Source organism: Elephantulus edwardii, unplaced genomic scaffold (assembly GCF_000299155.1).
Source record: "Elephantulus edwardii isolate Elephantulus edwardi_28Jun2011 unplaced genomic scaffold, EleEdw1.0 scaffold00318, whole genome shotgun sequence".
In the NCBI taxonomy this organism is placed as follows: Eukaryota; Metazoa; Chordata; class Mammalia; order Macroscelidea; family Macroscelididae; genus Elephantulus; species Elephantulus edwardii.
In genome coordinates, this window is record NW_006400068.1 from 463,761 (window position 1) to 485,745 (window position 21,985).

Here is a 21,985-nt window from a genome sequence, read left to right on the forward strand (position 1 = left end):
TTTTCCTCCAATTCTGATGGTAGTTTCTTCTTCATAGTAGTTCCATGTTCTTGGATTTTTTAATTGAAAATATGAACTGAATAGGTATGGTGAAGATACTATTCTGATAAATGCCTTTTTTATATTAAATCATACACTATTTCCTTTTTCTATACAAATTGCTACTTCTGGTCCATGTGCAGATTCTATATAAGCATAATTAGTTGCTCTAGAATTCCTATTCTTTTTAATGTTATCCTTAATTTACTATGATGTATACTATGTAAAATACCTTTACATAGTCAATAAAACACAAGTAGACATCTTTCTGGTAGTCTCTGCTTTCATCCAAGACCCATCTAAAAATATTGGGTCAGTAATAATATCCCTTCTTCCACAAAATGTACACAATACAATGTCACAGAATATTAGAACCAGTTTAATCTACCACGAGTGATTTGAACACTCACTCAAATTCTTGATAGATGAAGTGGCAGAAATGTATTATCTTTAGAGATATTGTTGCTGTGTTGTTTAGTGCCACTGAGTTGGAACCAACCATAGCTGACCCTCTGGTGAGTTTTCAGAGACAGTTAATCACACAGGAGGAGATTGCCCAACCCTCTCTAGCAGAGTAGCTGTTGGGTTCAAACTTCGAGGTTTTGGAATTGCAGTGTAGAGTTTTACCACTAGGCCACCAGAGATTCCTTTACAGATGTTGTTGTTGTTGTTGTTGTTATGTGCCATCGAGTCGCTTGTGACTCATAGTGACCCTATGTACAACAGCCCTAAACTCTGCTCTGTCCTGTGCCAATCGCACTGTCTCCGACACTCCCATCCCAATTATCCCAGTCACTGAATCAATCCACCTCATAGAGGGTCTTCCCCTCCTGCGCCATCCCTCCACCCTCCCAAGCATGATGTCCTTCTCCAAGGATATTACCATGCAATATTCCTTCCTTTATTCAGAGAACTGTTTCTTGGTCAAAGTTTAGATTTCAAATAAGGACAATTAAGTGTTCTGGGATTCCTATTCTTTTCAATGTTAGCCATAATTTGCTATAATCCACACAGTCAAATGCAAGTTAGTCAAACAGAAATAGACATCATGGTAATTCCTGTTTTTAGTCAAGATCCATCTGAAATCAGTAAATCTATCACTAGTGCCACGGCCTCTTCTAAATCCAGCTTGAATATCTGGCAGTTCTCTGTTGATGTACTGTTCTAGCTGTTTTGGGAAAATCTTCAGCAAGATTTTACTCACATGTGATATCAGTGATATTGATTGATAGTTTCTACATTGTGTTGGATCACCTTTTTGGGGGGGAATGGGGACAAAGATAGATCTCATTCACCACTTGGCCAAGAAGCTGTTTCCCATATTTGTTGGCAGAGACTGGAGAACACGTACAGGGCTGCATTTGTTTGTTGGAACATGTCAATTGGCATCCCATCAACTCCTAGAGCCTTATTAAAAAATGTGTCTATCAGGGTTATACCTTTTCTCCATATCTGTTTAGTCTGTATGCTGAACAAATTATTTGAGAGGCTGAACTTTATGAAGAAGAATGTGGCATCAGGTTTGGAGGCTTCTCAACAAACTGCATTATGCAAATGGTACAACTTGACATGCTGAAAGCAAAGAAGACTTGAAATATTGGCTGCAGAAGATCAAAGACTACAGTATTCAATATGGATTATATCTCAATATCAAGAAAACAAAAATCCTCACCATTTGGCCAGTAGGCAACAGCATGATTGATAGAGAAAAGATTGAAGGGGGTTTTTTTATCAGACATTTTTCTCAGACATATTGTTCTTGTTGTTGTTATGTGCTGTCAAGTTGCTTGTGACTCATAGCAACCTTATGCATAACAGCTTTGAATCCTTCTCTATCCTTAGCCAACCTTATTGTCTCTGATACACTTATCCCCATTACTCTAATCACTGAGTCAAACTATCTCATCAAGGGTCTTCTCCTACTGCACTGTCCCTTCCCCTTCCCAAGCGTAATGTCCGTCTCCAAGGACTTGTCAGTCTTTGCAACAATTATGTCAGATGGAGCTTCAGAATCCTTGCCTCCAAGGAGTAGCCTGGTTTAAGCCTCTCCAGGGTGAACCTGTTTGTTCTCTTAGCAGTGCCTGGTATATTCAATACTCTTCTCCAACACCACACCTCAAAGGCATCAGTTCTCCTTCTATCATCCCTAGTCATTTTCCAGCTTACTGATTCATGGCATGTAATTGTGAAGATCATGGCTTGGATCAGGCACATCTTAGTATCTAGACTGACATCATTGCTCTTCAGTACTCTGGAGATGTTCTTGACAGCAGACTTTCCCAATGCAATTCATCTTTTGATTTCCTGACTGCTGGTACCCAAAGTGTTGATTGTGGAGCCAAGCAAATAAAAGTTGTTAACAATCTCAGTCTCTTCACCATCTGTCATGATGCTGCCAATTGGCCCAGTGATGAGAATTTTGTTTGTGTTTTATTTTTTATATTGAGCTTCAATCCATATTGAAGGCTATAATCCTTGACCTTCTGCAGCAAGCACTTCTGGTACTCCTCAGTTTTAGCAAGCAAGACTGTATCATCTTCATAATGCAGCCTGTTAATGAGTCTTCCTCCTCCAATCTTGATGCTACTTTCTTCCTCATAGAGCCCAGTCTCCCGGAAGATCTGTTCTGCATATAGATTGAACAAATGTGGAGATAAGACACATCCCTGGTGTACACTCTGGACAATTTTAAAACATGCAGTGTTTCCTTGTTCTATTCTGATGACAGCCTCCTGGTCCAAGCATAGGTTTCACATAAGCACAATCAAGCATTCTGGATTTACATTCTTCTCAGAGTTAGCCACAGTTTGTTGTGATCCACACTGACAAAAGATAGACATATCACTGGTACTCTCTGCTTTTGTCCAAGATTCATCTAACATTAGCTATAATATTCCTAATACCATAGCCTCTTCTAAAACCCTGCCTCCACATCTGACAGTTCTCTGTTAATGTGCTGTTCCAGTCATTTTTGGATAATTTTCAGCAGAATCTTGGTTTCATGTGATATTAGTGATATTGTTCCATAATTTCCACACTCTGTCAGGTCATCTTTCTTTGGAATGGGCACAAATATAGATCTCTTCCAGGAAGTCAGTTGGTCAGGTGGTTATCCTCCAGGTTTCTTGGCACAACTTGGTGAGCACATTCAAGGCAATGTCTGCTTGTTGAAATATGTCAATTAATAATGCTGTCAATTCCCAGGGCCTTGTTTTTTGCTAATTCTTTCAAAGCAGCTTGAGCTTCTACCTTTAACATCATAGACTCTTGCTTATATGTTATTTCATGAAATTCTTCTGTGTCAGCCAATTCCTTTAGGTACAGTGACTCTGTATACTCATTCCATTTTTCAATGCTTCCTGGATCATTCAATATTCTGCCCATAGCATCCTTAAGCATTGTAATTTGTGGCTTGAAATTGTTCTTAAGTTCCTTAAGTTCCTTAAGTTCCTTAAGCTTATGAAATGCTGAGTGAGTTTGGCTCTTTTGGTTTTCTGACTCTAGCTCTTGTGCACATTTCATTATAATTTGTTTTGTCTTCCTGAGCTGCCCTTTGAAATTTTCTGCTGAGCTCCTTAATTTCTTGATTTCTTCCTTTGCTTTGGCTTCTCAGCAGTCTAGTGCAATATTCAGAGTCCCTTCTGACATCAATTTTGGTCTTTTCTTCCTCCTCTGCTTTTGTAATGTTCTTTTTTCATTTTTCATGGATGATATTCTTGATATCCTCCCACAGCTCATGAGAAAATCTGCTGTCAGGAACTTCTCCAAGGCATTAGAAGCAATGATGTCAGTTTAAAGACTACAGTGAGTCAATATCTGAGTCAAGCTATGATATTTTCAATTACTTGTTATGCATCTGAAATGTAGACAATGAATAAGGATGACCAAAGAAGGACTGATGCCTTTGAGTTGTGATGTTGGATAAGATTACTGAATATATCATGGATTGCCAAAAGAACAATGTATATGTCTTGGAGAAAGTACAACCAGGGCACTCCTTAAAGGCAAGGAGATGGTGTTTTGTCTCAGATACTTTGGCTTACAAGGGGCCAGTCCGTGGATAAGGATATCATGATTGGAAGGTGGAGTGTCAGTAAAAGAGAAGAAGATCCTTAAAAGATGAATTGGTACACAGTGATACAAACAATTGGCTCGGGTGTGCCAGAGATGATGAGAATGGCAAAGGATAGGGCAAGATTCAGATATGTTGTTCATAGGTTCATTATGTGTTGAAGTCAATTCAAGAGCACCTAACGACAATAGTAACATAGATACTAGGGAATTTGGTGGCATAGACCAAAGAGAGGTGCACTGTTAACACAAAGGCTAAGTGTTTCCAGGGATTCAAATCCACCAGCAGCTCTATGTGAGAAAGATAGGAAGTCTCCTTATGCTATGATTTACAGCTTTAGAGATCTAATGAAGAGTCCTTGTGAGTCAAAATTGACTCCATAGCACTTATTTTTGAATTTTATAATTATTAACTATAGCTCAAAATATTTGTCTTTATCTGTTTACCCCCTGCTTTTAACTGTCAGTAACTGCCCTACTCACTCTCTCATTTGTCATAGTAATCTAGTGCATCTACATAAAAAATACCACAAATTGATTATTTTAATAAAAAGAAATTCATTTTCTAAGAGTATAGAACGTTAGAAATCTGAAATCAGGTTGCCAACACAATAAGAAGGTTTTCTCTGAGGTTCTGGAGATTCTTGTCTCTTCTGAATTTCTGCTTCTAGGCAATTTCCATGAAGTCTGGCAGATCTCCTCTGTGTCCTTAATCTTTATATCTTCCTTAATCTGCTCCTTTTATATTTTGAAAGAGATTGAGTCAAGGCACACCCTACAGCAAACCTATTTAATTCATCTATAATCCATTCCTAAATGAGATTATAATCACAAAATCTTTTTACACTTTTTAAGAGATTGACTCAAGACACTAGTTGTCATCCAATATGCTGTGACATATAATGACACTACGGGATCTTGAATAATCTCACTATTGGTGCTGTGTTTATGCCTACTGTTGTTCCCATTGTGTCAGTTCGTCTCAGTAGAGTGTCTTCCTCTTTTCCTCTGATCTCTTTCTCTCTAACCCTCAGCCTAACCAAGCACTATGCCTTTCTCCATGAATGGCCTCCATATGGTAACATCTCCAAAGGATGTGAGACAAAGTGTTATCCATATTGATTCTATGGAGCATTCTGTATATAGTTCTTTCAAGTCAGGTTTGTTGTGTTTTGGGGGTTTTTTCAAGTTTATGGTATGTTCAATATTCTTGACCAATACCACAATTCAAAACCATCAATTCTTCTTCTATCTTATTCACTGTCCAACTTTCACATATGTATATGAAGCAACTGAAAATGTCATGGCTTGGGTCAGGAACATTTTAGTTTTTAAAATTACATCCTTTCTCTTTAGCCCTTTAAAGAGGTCATTGGCAAAGTTGGCCAATGCAATCACACTGTTTGATTTCTTGATTACTGCTTCTGGAGGTGTTGATTGTAGATTCACATACAATTAAATTTTTAATCATTTCATTTATTTTCTCCATTAATCACGGTGTTACTTATTGATTCATTTGTAAAGACTTGCTTTTTGGATGTTAATGTGTAACCCAAACTGAACGTTATGGTATTGTATCTTCAGCAAGTGCTTCAAGTCTTCTTCACTTTCAGCAAGCAAGGTCATTTCATTTGCACATTGCTGGCTTTTGATTTCCTATAGTTCTGATAAGTCCATTTTCTTCTCTTGCTAAACACTCTGCTAGCAGAGTTGCTTCTTATTTGAAGGCTTAAGGCTCTTATTCTTACAGTTTATCCCCTCTTACTATCTCAGAACATTTACTCTCATATATTCTTACTTATGTTCAGCCACCTGCTCTTGCTTCTACATGTTGAATAATAATCTCTCACCAGTATTTTCCCCTTTAGTATGTATCTTCCATACTAATCACTTGGTTTAGCAAGTCACTTTCCTATGCCTTGGTTTCCAATTTAGTAAAAGAAATCTTAAAAAAAAATATAAATTATAACACAATATATCAAAAATAATTGACTGATACAGAATAATTAAAAAAAATAAAATATGATCAAAAGCCTATGGTATTAAAGGAGAAGGTTTAAGCTGTTCTGAAGGAATGGGTAAAAAAACAAGGTCCTAGTACTTGACAGCATCCCAGTTGACGTTTCAACAAATGGATGATGTCCTGGATATGCTCACCAGGTTGTATCAAGAAATCCAGAGGACAACTATATAGCCAACAGACTGGAACGGATTCATATTTGTTCTCATTCTAAAAATAGGTGACCCAACAGAGTGTGAAAATTATTGAAAATATCATTAATATCATATGTAAGCAAGATTCTGCTGAAAATTATCCAAAAACAACTGGAACAGTACATGAACAGAGAACTGCAAGAACTACAGGCTGGGTTTAGAATAGGCCATGACACTAGGGATATTATAGCCAATGTTAGAAGGATCTTAGCTTAAAAAAAGCAGAGAGTACCAGAGGAATGTGCATCTGTTTCATTGACGATGCAAAGATATTTAACTGTGTGGATCACAACAAACTGTGGCTGACTCTGAGAAGAATGGGAATCCCAGAACACTTGATTGTACTTATGCAAAACCTTCCAAACATGATATTCTTCTTCAGGGACTGGTCTCTCCTGGAAACATGCCTACTAGCCAGTCATCAGATGAGAGCAAGAAAATACTGCATGGTTCAAAATCAAGAAAGGTGTATGCCAGGGATACACTCTATTTCCATACCTTTTCAATCAATATGCAGAACAGATCATCTGGGAGACTGGGCTCTATGAGGAGGGATGTGACATCAGAATTGGAAGAATACTCATTAACACCTTGAGTTATACAGATGACACATCCTTGTTGGTGAAACTGAAGACCTGAGGCATTTGCTGAAGGTCAAAACTGCAGCCTTCAGTATGGATTGAAGCTCAATATCAAGAAAACAAAGTCTCACCACTGGACCAATTGGCAGCATCATGACTGACAGTGAAGAGATTGAAATTGTTAACAGCTTCAGCTTGCTTGGCTCCACAATCAACACTCTTGGTAGCAGCAGCCAAGAAATCAAAAGATGGATTGCAATGGTAAAATCTACTATCAGGGACCTCTTCAGAGTACTGTAGAGCATGATGTCAGTCTAGAAACCAAGGTGTGCCTGATGCAGACTATCATCTTTGCAATTACTTGTTATGGATCAGAGGGCTGGACAATGACTAGGGATTACAGAAGGAGAATTGATGCTTTTGAGTTATGGTACTGGAGAAGAGTATTGAATATACAATGGACTGCTAAGAAAATGAACAGATTCATCCTAGATAGAGTGAAACTAGATTTCTCCTTGGAGGCAAGAATTTTGAAGCTTTTTCTGACATATTTTGGGCATGTTGTGAGGAACCAGTCCTTGGAGAGGGACATCATACTTGGAAGGGTGGAGAGACAGTGAAAGAGAGCAAGACCACTGCTGAAGTGGATTGACTCAGTTACTTGGGTAATGTGGGTAGATGTGTCAGAGGCAATGAAGTTGGCTTAAGATAGGGCAGGGTTCAGAGTTGTTGTACATAGGGTGACTATGAGTCTCAAGTGACTTGACAGAACATAACAAGATGATAAAGCAGTATATGAATTATTTTAATGCTGTTAGGATTTGTCCCAACCTAAAGATATTAACCAAGTAAATTCTCAGGGTTTATTATTGCTTATTTTGTATATTTAGGGACACAGCTCAATTCTCATGATTATTAGCTATTATTTCACTGGTTGTTGTTAAGTGCTGTTGAGTTGTAGGTGAATCATAGCGACCCTATGAATGAAAGTCCTCAACACTTGTGTGACTTTCGTCCTTTCTCCAGGTTCATATTGTTTCTGGAGGCAAGCTATTACAGATGTGGATGTCACTTCTGCTTCCAAGCTTGTTTTAATTGGGGAACACCACCAAACACTCTCTCCCATGGATTACCATTCACACATTTCACTTATAGATAAAAAATGAGAATGCATTTTAATAGAGCTAACTGGAATGCTTAAAAACAATTTTTAAAAGTATATTGACCTGTCACATGGCACTATCTGCTACATGGCACAAACATGCCATATCAGCCCACCAAGTGGAGGCTAGCCCACCCCCCTTGCCCTATGCCAGGAGCACCAATAACAGGTACTTTGGCCTTGAACATGGATGTTTAGCTACATCACATGGAATTTCTTAAGCTCAAGCAGAAGAGGCTGGTCCAAACTGCAGTTTCTAGAGGGCAAAAGTATCCTGCTCGCTTCAGATGGCATTCCCTAAGAAGGGAGCACCAATATAAAGGTCCTTCACAAAACACTGCCATACCCTGGGACATTACAGGGTTAAAAAAACTTAACATGTACTCAGAAAAGACTCACATAATGTCACAAAAGCAGCATTCTGCCTCAGGCATCATGAAAAAGAACACTTCTTCTAAAAAAAGCAGACTCAACGAATATCCCAGACAGAGAGAATGAGAAGAAATATGCTGATGTGGAGTTATTAGAACAGCTACAGAAGAAGATTCAAATGATGGAAGAAACCATGGAAGCCATTAAAAGAGCAAATACCCCAGAGACAGCAATCGGGAAAAAACATATTGATGAGGAGCAACTTGAACTGCTACAGGAGAAAATGCAAGAGATGGAAGAAAGGATTGATAATATAGATAAGGATGTACAAGAAATTTTAAAAAATCATCACAAGACAGAGTACAGCCAACAAAGTAATAGAAATAACAGAAAAACATTTAAATTCAAACCAAAATATTAAGAATGACATGGCAGAAGTATCCAACACACCAGTAGGACAAAAAAGTAGAAGTGAAGAGATGGAATATAGAGTTGAAAGTTGGAAGACAAGACCCTCACTGGAAACATACTTTTAAAAAATCAGAGATAAAACATAAAGAAAATGAAAAGATTAGAATCATGTGGGATGATAATAAAAGGAAAAAAAGACGTATTAATGGAATTCGAGAATATGGAGTGACACTGAAGTCACTGAGAAAACGGTGGAAGAAGTACCAGAAGAGAAGCTTCCAAGTGTTTTGTTTTATTTTGTCTTGTTTTCTTGTTGTGTAGCGTCAAGTCAAAACTGACTGGCATAGGAGGAGATTGCTCCTCCTTCTCGAGCAGAGCATCTAATGGATTTGAACCGCACACCTTTGGGACTGCAGAACAGCTTCTTGCCACTAGGCCACCAGAACTCTCTCTGTTCTCAGGTATTTTGAAGAATGGGGAAATCTACATCACGAACACCAAATAGACTAGACCAAAAAAGAAAAACCTCAAGACATATTATAGTCAAATTCTCCAAATTAAATGGCATGGATAGAATTCTAAAAGCAGTGCAAGAAAAATAAAGAGTCATTTACAAAGGGGAAATAATATGCAGAAAGTTGACAAAAGACAACTGTCAGCCAAGAATTTTATACCCAGCAAAGGTATCCATCAACTGTAAAGGAGAAATTAGACTGTTTGCAGAAAAGGAACTTAAGAAATTTGTGAAAGCAAGACTAAAACTACAAGAAATTTTAAGTGAAGCCCTACATGGAGACGTCAAATGAAAATGGACTATCATAACAAGAAACAATAGAAAAAGAAACACACAAAATGGCAAAAGGAAAACCTGGCCAAACAATAATCACACTTAATGTGAATGGACTAAATGTGCCAATTAAGAGAAAACAAGTAGCAGAATGAATTAAAAAAAAAAATCAAAGCTCATTAATATGTTGCCTACAAGAGATGCATCCAAGAAATGGAGAGAAAGACTCAAAATCAAAGGCTGGAGAAAAGATATATCAAGCAAATGACAACCACAAAAAAAAAAAAAAGCCGGAGTGGCAAACATAATCTCTAATAAAATAGACTTCAGAATGAAAACCACCATAAAAGAAAAGGAGGGGCATTGCATACTGTTAAAGGCACAATATATCAAGAAGACATAACCTTGGTCAACATTTATGCACCAAATGATGTTGTTGTTGTTGTTATGTGCCGTCGAGTCATTTGCGACTCATAGCGACCCTATGTACAACAGCCCTAAACTGTGCTCTATTCTGTGCGAGTCTCATTGCCTCTGACACACCCATCCCGATTACCCCAGTCACTGAATCAATCCACCTCATAGAGGGTCTTCCCCTCCTGCACTGTCCCTCTACTCTACCCAGCATGATGTCCCTCTCTAAAAACCTGTCTCACCTTGCACCATGTCCAAAGTATGTCAGACGAAGCCCCAGAATCCTTGCCTCCAAGGAGTAGCCTGGTTTAACCCTCTCTAGGACGAATCATGGTACATTCAATACTCTTCTCCAGCACCACAGCTCAAAGGCGTCAATTCTCCTTCTATCCTCCCTAGTCATTGTCCAACTCTCTGATGCATAACAAGTGATTGCAAAAATCATGGCCTGTATCAGGTGCACCTTAGTCTCCAGAGAGACACCGCTGCTTTTGAGTACTTTAGAGAGGTCCCTAACAGCAGACTTTCCCATCGCAATACGTTTTTTGATTTCCTGGCTACTGGTGCCAAGAGTGTTGACCATGGAGCCGAGCAAACTGAAGCTGTGAACAATCTCAATCTCTTTGCCATCCGTCCTGATGCTACCGATTGGTCCAGTGGTGAGAATTTTTGTCTTCTTGACATTGAGCCTCAGTCCAGACCAGGCAACACAGAGGACCCCCACAATAGTTTCTGACATGCCTCCAGGTAACAAGCCCCAAGGCGGAGCCAAAACCAGTTGGGAGGAGCACCAAATGATAGATGTGCAAAATACATAAAACAACAGTTAACAGAACTGGAGAGAGAAATAGACAGTACCACTATAGTAGTTGAAGACTTCAACACACCACTATCAACAAAGGATAGGTCAACTCAAAAGAAACTTAACAACCATGCAGAAGATCTAAACTATACAATCAGCCAACTTGACCTCATGAATGTATTCAGGATACTGCACCCAACTAAAATTCAATTCACTTTCTTCTCAAGAGCAAATGGTACATTCTCCATATTCTCATATTAAGACATACAGCAGACATCAAGAAATTAAAAAAACACTGAAATAATACAAAGTATCTTCACAGACAACAATGTCATAAAACTAGAAACTAACCACAGGAAGGTAAAGCTCATAAAACCACACATATGGAAACTAAATAATTCTGCTAGAACATGATTGAGTTCTAAAAGAAATAAAGAATGAAATAGTAAAGTTAGTTCCTTGAAACAAATGAAAATGAAACCACAAAATACCAAACCCTTTGGGATGCTGCTAAGGCAGTGCTCAGGGAGAAGTTAATAGCAATAGGCAAGCATATAAAAAAGGAAGAAGAGGGGGTTTCAATAATGTAACTCCACACCTTCATCAACTAGAAAAAGAACAACAATCTAATCCTACAGCTTCTAGAAGAAAGGAAATGATAAGAATAAGAGCTTAAATCAATGTAATAAAAAACAGAAAAACAATTGAAATCATCAATAAGACCTGGAGATGGTTTTGCAATAGGGAATAAAATTGACACACTGCTGGCAAACATAACAAAAGAAGAAAAAAAAGAACATTCAGAAAAAATCTAACAACAATTTTACTTAGAGTATTCGGAAAAACAGAAAAAGAAAGAACACTCCTAGAGTCATTTTATGAAACAAGCATAATCCTCATACCAAAGCCAGGCAAAGATTTTGACAAGAAAAAAAAAAGTACAGAACAATATCTCTCATTCATATAGGTGCAAAAATCCTTAACAAAATCCTAGCCAACAGAATCCAAAAAATATTAAATAAAAAAAATCATCATGACTAAGCAGGATTCATAACAGATATACAAGGATATTTCAACATAAGAAAAACAAAGTAATTCACCACATTGTTCTTGTTGTTGTTATGTGCTGCCGAGTCACCTGAGACTCGTAGCAACCCTATGTACAACAGCCCTAAACCCTGCTCTATCCTGTGCCAATCTTATTGTCGCTGACACACCTACCCCCATTACCCCAATCAATCCATCTCATTGAGGGTCTTCCTCTCTCGCACTGTCTCTCCACCCTCCCAAGTATGGTGTCCCTCTCCAAGGATTGGTCCCTCCTTGCAACATGTCCAAGATATGTCAGAAAGAGCTTCAGAATCCTTGGCTCCAAGGACCAGCCTGGTTTCACCCTCTCCAGTACAAACCTGTTTGTTCTCCTAGCAGTCCAGGGTATATTCAACACTCTTCTCCAATACCACAGCTCAAAGACATCAATTCTCCTTCTATCACCCCTAGTCATTGTCCAGCTCTCTGATACCACCATTAACAAAGTAAATAACAAGAACCATAAGATCTCAGCAATTGATGAAGAAAAAGCATTTGACAAAATCCAACACCCCTTTCTAATTAAGACATTCAGTAAAATTGGAATAGAAAGGAATGTCCTCAACACAGTGAAAAGTATATACGCAAAACCAAGAGCCAAGATCATTTTCAATGGAAAAAGTCTAAAAGCATTCTCCTTGAGAACAGTGACCAAACAAGGATTCCCACTGTCACCACTTCTATTTAATATTGTTTTGGAAGTGCTTACTAGGGGACAATGACAAGAGAAGGAAATAAAAGGCTTCCAGATCAACAAAAAGATAGTAAACTATTTTTATATGCAAATGATATGATAGTGCACACAGAAAAACCCAAGGACTCAACAACAACAATAAAAACTTGTTATAGGTAGTAGATCAGTTTAGTAGGGTGGCAGGATATAAAATCAATAATTAAAAAATCAGTGGGATTTCTCTATGGTAATAAAGAGAGCTCAAAAGAAGAAAACCAAGAAAGCAATAGCACTTACAATAGTCAATTGCAAGTTGAGATACTTGGGAGTGAACCTAACTAGAAACACAAAAGACCTATAAAAAGAAAGCTATGGCACCTTTCTGTGGGACACAATAAAAGCTCTAAATAAACGGAAAAGGATTCCGTTTATGGATGTTGTTGTTAGGTGCCGTCGAGTTGCCTGTGACCCATAGCAACTCTGTGTACAGCAGCTCTGAACCCTTCCCTGTCCTTAGCCAGTCTCACTAATTCCAACACCCCAACTTCCATTGCCCTGGATACTATATCAATCTATCTCATTGGGGGTCTCCGGTGCTGTCCTCCAACTTTCTGAGCCTGATGTCCTTCTCCAAGGACTGGTCTCTTCTGGCCATATGCCTAAAATATGTGAGATGGAGCATCAAAATCCTAGCCTCAAAGGAGAAACATTTGGTTTCAACCTCTCCAAGGGAGTTCTATTTGTTTTCTTGGTAGTCCATGGTATGTTCAAGACTCTTCTCCAGCACCACAATTTGAAGGCATTGATTCTTCTTTTGTTATTCTTAGTCATTTTCCAGCTTGCAGATTCACAGCAAGTAATTATGAAGACCACGGCCTGGATTAGAACCACCTTAGTCTGTAGACTGATATCACTGTTTTTTAGTACTCTGGAGAGGTCCCTGACAGCAGATTTTCCCTACACAATTAGTCTCTTTATTTCCTGACTACTGGTGTTAAGAGTGTTGATCGTGGAGCCAAGCAAGCTGTTATTGTTAACAACCTTAATCTCTTCTCCATCTATCATGATGCTGCCATTTTGCCCAGTGGTGAGAATCTGTCTTCTTGATGTTAAGCTTCAATCCATATTGAAGACAACAGTCCTTCACCTTCTGTGGTTAGTCCTTCAGGTATTCTTCAGTTTCAGGCAAGAAAGGTTGTGTCATTTGCACAACACTGGTTGTTGATGAGTCTTCCTCCAATCCTGATTCCACATTCCTCCATAAATCCTTGTTTCCCGAATGGTCTGTTCTGCATATAGATTGAAAAGGTATATAGACAGGACACATTCCTGATGCACTTCTTTTTTTATTTTGAATCATGCAGTGTCTCCTGCTCTATTCTGCTTCCTGATCCAAATATAGGTTTCGGGTAAGTACAATCAAGTGTTCATGAATAGGAAGACTTAATATTGTGAAAATGACAATCCTACCAAAAGCAACCTAAATGTTCAATGCAATCCCAATACAGATACCAAATTCATTTTTCAAGGAGATCAAAAGGAAAATTGCCAAGGTTATTTGTAGAGGAAAGAGACTCCAAATACACAAAGCACTTTAAAAAAAAATGAAGTGGGAGGTATAGCATCATTCTCTGACCTCAAAACCTACTGCACAGTGGTAGTAACGAAAACAGCATGGTTCTGGCACAATAATAGGGACATAGACCACGGAGGAGAATTGAGAACCCAGAAATGGGCCCATCTATCTATGGTCAATCTATATTCAACAAGGAAATAAAACCTATCAAGTGGGGAAATGACAATCTCTTCAACAAATGGTGCTGGTAAACTCGACTACTATCTGCAGAAAGCTGAAACAGGATCCATATCTCACACGAACACAAAAATCAACTCAAAGTGGACCTGGTAGTAAAGCCCAAACCCATAAAGTTCATAAGAGACAACTTGGGACCAAGCTTAGGCAGCCTAGTCAATGGTATAAAGAAACTTCCAAATACAGGCAGAAATCCACAATCTGGAGAGGATAAAATTGATGAATGGGACCTTATAAAGATTAAATCTCCAGGTGCATCAAAAACTTTTACCAGCAGAATGAAAAGAAAACCTACTGACTGCAGAAAATAAACATTTGGCAATACCATTTCAGGTAAGGGTCTCATATCAAAAGTTTATAGAATCCTACAGGGCCTCCACAAGATAAAGACTGATAACACAATTACAAAATGGGCAATAGACATGGAAAGACTTTTCACAGAGAAAGATACTCAGATGGCCAACAGACACATGAAGAAAAGCTCAAAAATCACTGGTAATAAAAGAGATACAAACCAAAACCAAAATGTGATCCCATCTCACCTCAGTAGCAGTGGCAAAGTTTAACAGGAGAGAAAGTAATAAGTGTTGCAGAGGATGTGGTGAGATAAAAACTTTTTTTTTAATTAAAATTAAGACTATATTTAAATTTATAAAAACAGCACTGCATTGGGTGAGACTACAGCTCCAGTGCTGGGAACCTCATGCTATACAGAATCAGAGAAACTAACATTGTTGAGGGAGATAAAAACTTTTTGTTGGTGGGATTGTAAAATGGTACAACCACTCTGAAAGGCAGTTCAGAGTTTCCTCAAAAAGCTGAACACAGAAATTCCATAAGACCCAGCTATTCCACTGCTTGGAATATACTCTGAGAAAATGAGAACTGAGACACAAACAGGGATTTGTACACCAATGTTAATGTTGTTGTTGTTGTTGATTGCCTTCGAGTCAAGCATGACTCATAATGACCCTGTTGGGGAAAAAAGCCTGGAGCCCCTCTACAACTATCGACATTTATCAATGTTCATAGAGTTGCTGGAGACATGTGGTTTAGGAAGTGGTTGCCACTCCTGTTTCCAAAGTTCCACAGAGTCTGGGAGAAACTCACCGGGAAGAGAGGCCAAAGAGACAGTCAGACAGTCGCTCGCAGCTGGCAAAGCTGGACAACTCTTTTCCTCACCAGGTAATAGGAGACAAGTGATGAAGGACTAGAACTCGCTGGGAGCCAGTTAGTTGGGAGATTTTTGAGCCACAAAAGGAAAGGTGATACTGTTGTGACTGACCACCCAGCAGATATGGGACAGACAGCTGTTCCAGGGCTCTGGGTAGGAGTACTGGGAGCTTCCATTCACAGCATTCCCCTAAACAAAGCTCCCTGGCAGCAGCCTTACTGTTTATGTTCCCACAGCTCCTAGAACAGAAGTGTCACCCATGTCATCTTAGTCACCCATGTTGCCTTAAAGAAGAGTCACCTATTGTTGCCTTACAAAAGTGTCACCCATGTCATCTTATAGTCACATCTGTTACCTTACAGAAGTGTCACCCATGTCACCTTAGTCACCCACGTCACCTTACAATCACCCATGGATGACACGTCTATAAGGTGACATGGTGACTTCTTCTGACCAATGTTCATAGCAGCTTAATTCACCATTGCAGGAATGTGGAAACAGTGGAATGGACTGAGAAATTACAGTACATTCAGATGATGGAATACTATGCAGCATGCAGGAGCAATGATTTTGTAAATTACTATCTAACCTGGGAGGGACTATAGAGCATTATGTTAAGTGAACTAACTCAGTCCCATAAGAACAAAAACTGTATGTAGAAATAGGAAGATAACTAGTAAAATGTTTATGAGGATCCAGGGGGGGAGGGGAGGTGCAGAGAGGTGAGGATGGGTAGGTTGGTAATTACAGGGCTGCAGAATTTGATGGGTAGAGGGAAGGGTGGGGAAACGAAATTGAAAAGATACAGTGTGAAAAACAATGTATATGAACTTTGTTAAGTAAAAATAAAATAAAAATTTTATTTTTTAAAAAAGTAGATTATCTTTGCTTAGACACAGGTATTACTAAGCATCTTAGCTTACTGACATTCAGAATTCTAATTACAAGGACAGACTTCTTGCATATCCACAACTAAATTGGATTTGACTAAAATAGAATATAAGGCCTGATTAAAACTACTTTCATCCATATCATTAAACACAATTCTGTAAACAAAAGATCTCCTTAAGAAACTGAACAAAGAGAATACATTGAATGATGTTTTTTATCAGAGAATTAGTCCTTTTCATTAAGAACTTTTGTATACATAGTGCTTTTGAGATCAGAATTTCAGAATTCCATAGTTTAGCATAAAACTAGTTTCATCTGATTATATTTAAGTATATAAAACACTTTAAAAATTATTGTGTTGTAATCTGTCCTGCTAAGATTAATAGCACGCTTTTTATGAGAAGCTCAGGTCAGCATACTCCTAAATGCTTAAACAGTTGTATGAGTCCATACTTTCTATTAATAGCTTCATCTGCGGTGCTCAGTTCCCCAATTCCCCTCATTCGTATGGATTCGAAGATTTGCTACGTTCTCCAGGAACTCAGACCCCTCAGGTGAATAACTTATATGACTGTGGGTATGCAGGTGTGAGTTTTTTGTAGAAACTAGTGTGAGCAATGGGCCAGGCTGGATGTAGCAGGAAGCTTAAAAAAAAGTCACACAATAGAACACTACGCTGCATTGAAAAACAAGGAACTCATGAAATATTATACAAAATGGATGACCCTAGAGAACATTATGCTGAGTGAAATATCTCAGTCACAAAAGGACAAATACTGTAATGGTGCCATTGTTATAAAATGGGACTGACATCAGGGTTGGATGGAGATTGAGAAAGATGGGATCAATTATGTATACTGCATTGAAACAGATGAGGGAGACAACTGTTTAAAAGTGATATATGATTAGGTATTATTGTCATGACAGGAGTCCAGAATGAAGACTGCATAGTGGAATGGACTTGGGAGGAGGGATTATATAATAATGAAAGAATTTTTTTCTTTTACTCTTCAAAATGAAGGCTGCATAGTGGAGTGGTCTTGAGGAGGAGGGACTGTATAACAGAAGAGCGAACTGGTGGGTGAGGGAGGCTGGGCAAGGGAAAAAGTACAACAATGAATGAATGGAATCCCAAGTCTTTCATTAAAATTAATTAATAAAAAACCAAAACCAAAACAGTCACACTATTGCTCCTGTGTTGGTGTTTTCACACACCTCCTAGGGTGGAGGGTGCTCTCTTTATATTGCTGCTTCAGCTGTTGATTAGCAAGACTATGCTGCTCTGCAAGACCATGTGTCTGCAGTTAAGGTAGCTGGAGACAAGAGGGGCCAACTAATGACTTAAAAAAAAAAGGAATCTTTTCGGCTAACACCACTTATTAAATTTTTACTCTTCATAATTGTTTGCTTTTGTGGAAAACACTTAATATATACTTTAATTACATCTGCCAAATTTGGATGCAATTGATAAATCTTTGCCCTGCTTACTGCACAGATTTTTAATAATCCAATGAGATAATGTATATGAAGAGACTATAATGGCAGTCTATCTCATTGAAAGTCTTCCTCTCCTTCTCTGAGTCTCCACCTTTCCCAGCATGATGTCCTTTTACAAGGACTGGACCCTTCTAACAACATGCCCAAAACATGAGATGAAGCTTCACCATCTTTGTCTCCAAGGAACACAATGGTTGTACACTCTCTAAGATATATTTGTTATTTTGGAAGTCTGTGGCTATTTAATACTCTAACAGCACAATTCAAAAGCATCAATAATTTTTCCTTATTCACTGTCCGATTTTGAGAAGCATAACAAGTAATTGAAAAGACTATGGCTTGTATAAGATGCACCATAAGTCTTTAAACTGACAATAACTGATTATTCCCAACAATTTTGAAGGGAATTCCTAGCAGTGGTTAATGTTCAGTTGGCAATAGAAAGGTTGACATTTCAAACCCATTAGCCATTCTGCAGAAGAGAGCCATGGCAATATGCTTCCTTAAACATCACAGCCATGGAAGTGATAGTTCTACGCTATTTTAGAAGGTCATTATGAGTCAAAGCTAATTCAGTGGCAGTGGATTTTGCTTTTGTCTAAAAAATTATTGATACTGTAGCTATGAATCTATTGAGTGTTGAAAATTTTAGGAATAGCTCAGTCTACCCACAGAATCATGCAACAGCAGTCTGGCACTTTTCACAAAAAGTTGGAAAGAGAAATACTATTTGACCCAGCTATCCCGCTCTGAGGAATATGTTGTTGTTGTTATGTGCCGTCGAGTCGCCTGCGACTCATAGCGACCCTATGTACAACAGCCCTAAACTCCGAGGAATATACCCTAAAGAAATCACAGCTGTAATGCAAACAGACGTTTGCACACCATGATTAATGCAGCATTATTCTTGACAGGAAAGAAATGCAAGCAGCCCAATTGGCTGTCAACAAATGAATGGATAAAACAGTGTGGTAAACTCACACAATGGATTATTAGACAACACTTAAAAACAATGAACTTGTGTAACATTGCACAACACAGAAAAGTCTGGAAGACATTATGCTGAGTGAAATATTTCGGTCACCAAAGGAAAAATACTACAGAAGACTGCTGTTGTAAAATAGGTTTGACACAAAGTGGGGGTCAGAAAAGGAAATGAGTGGACATAAAATGAATACTGCACAGGAATAGAAAGGACTATGTGAAAAAAAATGTAAGATGAAGCTTTGTTTATATATATATACACACACATATACACATATATACACACATAAATACATGTACATGTATATATATAACAATCTGGAACAAGAAGAGCTCTATAAAATGAACTGGAAGAGGGGAGAGAAAGGAAAATGTGCGTCAACAAATGGATGAAAACACGTTTCTGTAAACTTTCATTAAAATGAGAAATTTCACAGCAAGAGTTTAGAGCCACTCTTAGGTACAGAATTAGTCTCTATATTAATACACACTTTGACTCTAGAAGCATAGGAAATTAACAGACGTATCCAGCTGGAGTTTAGTATAGCTCTGTACTATTCACTGCTGTGAATTTTCTCCCATTTTAGAGTGTCTACTGCCAGTCTCGCCAAACAACCAGAAAGTATTAGTTTTTTTGCTAATTTGCTGTCAAGAACCCCTAAAGTACTAAAACCCATGATGATATTTTCAGTTGCTTCATAAGTTTGTGAAAGTTGGGAAGTGATTAAGGAAAACTGAAGAAGAACTGGTAATTTTGAATTGTGTTGGTGAAAAGTCTTGAATATGTTATAGACTGCCAAAAGAACAAACAAATTATCTTAGAAGTGCAGGCAGGATCCTCCTTAAAGATAGTCAGATTTTGTCTCATAAAATTTAGGCATATTATCCAGAGGGCAAGGACTACAGCCTTTAATATGAATTGAAGCTCACCATCAAGAAAACAAAGATTCTCACCACTGGGCCAATGCCAACATCATAATGGTGAAGAGACTGAGCTTGTTAACAGCTTTAGTTTGCTTGGCTCCACAGTCGATATTCTTCGTTCCAGCAGCCAGGAAATCAAGAGACGAATTGCATTAGGAAAGTTAGCTGTCAGGGACCTCTCCAGAGTACTGATGAAGAACAATGACATTAGGCTGGAGACTAAGGTGTGCCTGATCCAGGCTATCATCTTCACAATTGTGTTCCATGCATCAGAGAGCTAGACAATGACTAGGGATGATAGAAAGAGAATTGATATCTTTGAGCTGTGGTGCTGGAAAAGAGTGTTTAATATACTATGGACTCTTAACAGAACAAACAGGTTCATCCTGGAGAGGGTGAAGCCAGGCTGCTCTTTGGCGGCAAGGATTCTGAAGTTTCATCTGACATAATTTGGGCATGTTGCAAGGAGGGACTGGCCCTTGGACATCATGCTTGGGAGAGTGGGGGAACAGCATAAGAGAGAAAGAATTGATGAGATGGATCAATTCAGTGATTGGAGTAATGGGAGTAAGTGTGTCAGAGACAATGAAGTTGGCACAAGATAGAGCAAGATTCAGGGTACATAGGGTCACTATGAGTCTTAAGTGACTCAACAGCACATAACAACAATCCAGAGGGCCAGTTCTTGGGAATGTCATCTTGGAAAGGTGAAGCATCAGAAAAGAAGACTCTATAAGATGTGATGTAAAGTAACTGCAACCATGAGTTTACACACAGTGGAGGCTGTGAGGTTGGTGCAGGATCACACACTTTCAATCTAGTGTACATATAGTCACTATGTTTCAGGGTCATCAGAACCTAACAGCAGCAATTCACTGTGAAGATAGTTAAGTAAAGAGTAATTGTCTTCTCCAGCTCATCCAAATTGCAGTGGCGAGACATTACTGCTGTTCTTTCGTGTGCTGACTGTAGCACTTAATGGTGCCTCACATGTCTCTAAATAAGGTTTGGATGACAAGATCCTGGACTTAAGCCTGCATCTGAAGACAAAGATGTGACTTTGTCTTGGGACATGGCAAGGACAAGGTGTCAAGGACATGTTGAGGTCATAGCACATTATATTAACTTATCTCTAAAATAAACCCACTGCCATCATTACTTGAGAATGAAAACATCACAAATATTGTTTCACCTCCTTGCCTACTTAACATACCATTACTCCCACCTTGAAATGATAACTGATACTTTGAATTTAAAATATAGCTATCACAGTTGCTGATATTTTTTAAAAGAAAACAACAACAAAAAACAAACCACAAACATGTATTCCTTTTAACCTCCTGTCTAGGTTTGCTTGCTTTTAAGCTTAAAAAAACTCCCACTGTATCAGAGTACACATATGCTTCTGGAACTTGAATTATCTGTATTTTGATTTATGTTATACCTAACTCTCCATGCTAGATAAAAAACATTAAACTTATATATATTCTCTTATCAAATATTACAAACTTTTCTACTTTAAATATTTTTACACGTTGTTGTTATGTGCCGTCGAGTGGCTTGTGACTCATAGCGGCCCTATGCACAACAGCCCTAAACTCTGCTCTGTCTTGTGCCAATCGCACTGTCTCTGACACTCCCATTCATAACCCCAGTCACTATATCAATCCACCTCATAGAGGCCCTTCCCCTCCTGCGCTGTCCCTCCACCCTCCCCAGCATGATGTCCTTCTCCAAGAACCGGTCTCTTCTTACAACATGTCCAAAGTATGTTGATGGAGCCTCAGAATACTTGCCTCCAAAGAGGTTTAACCCTTTCCAGGATGAATCTGTTTGTTTTCCTAGCAGTCCATGGTATTCTCAATACTCTTCTCGAGCACCACAGCTCAAAGGCATCAATTCTCTTTCTATCCTCCTTGGTCATTGTCCAACTCTCTGATGCATAACAAGTGACTGCGAAGACCATGGCCTGTATCAGACACCTAAGAATTTTTCTGTACACGTAGAATGGCTAGATGTCTTCTCCCCCCTTGACCTCGTGTTATGCTTACAAAAATACCACAAATAGGTGATTTCAAAGAACCATT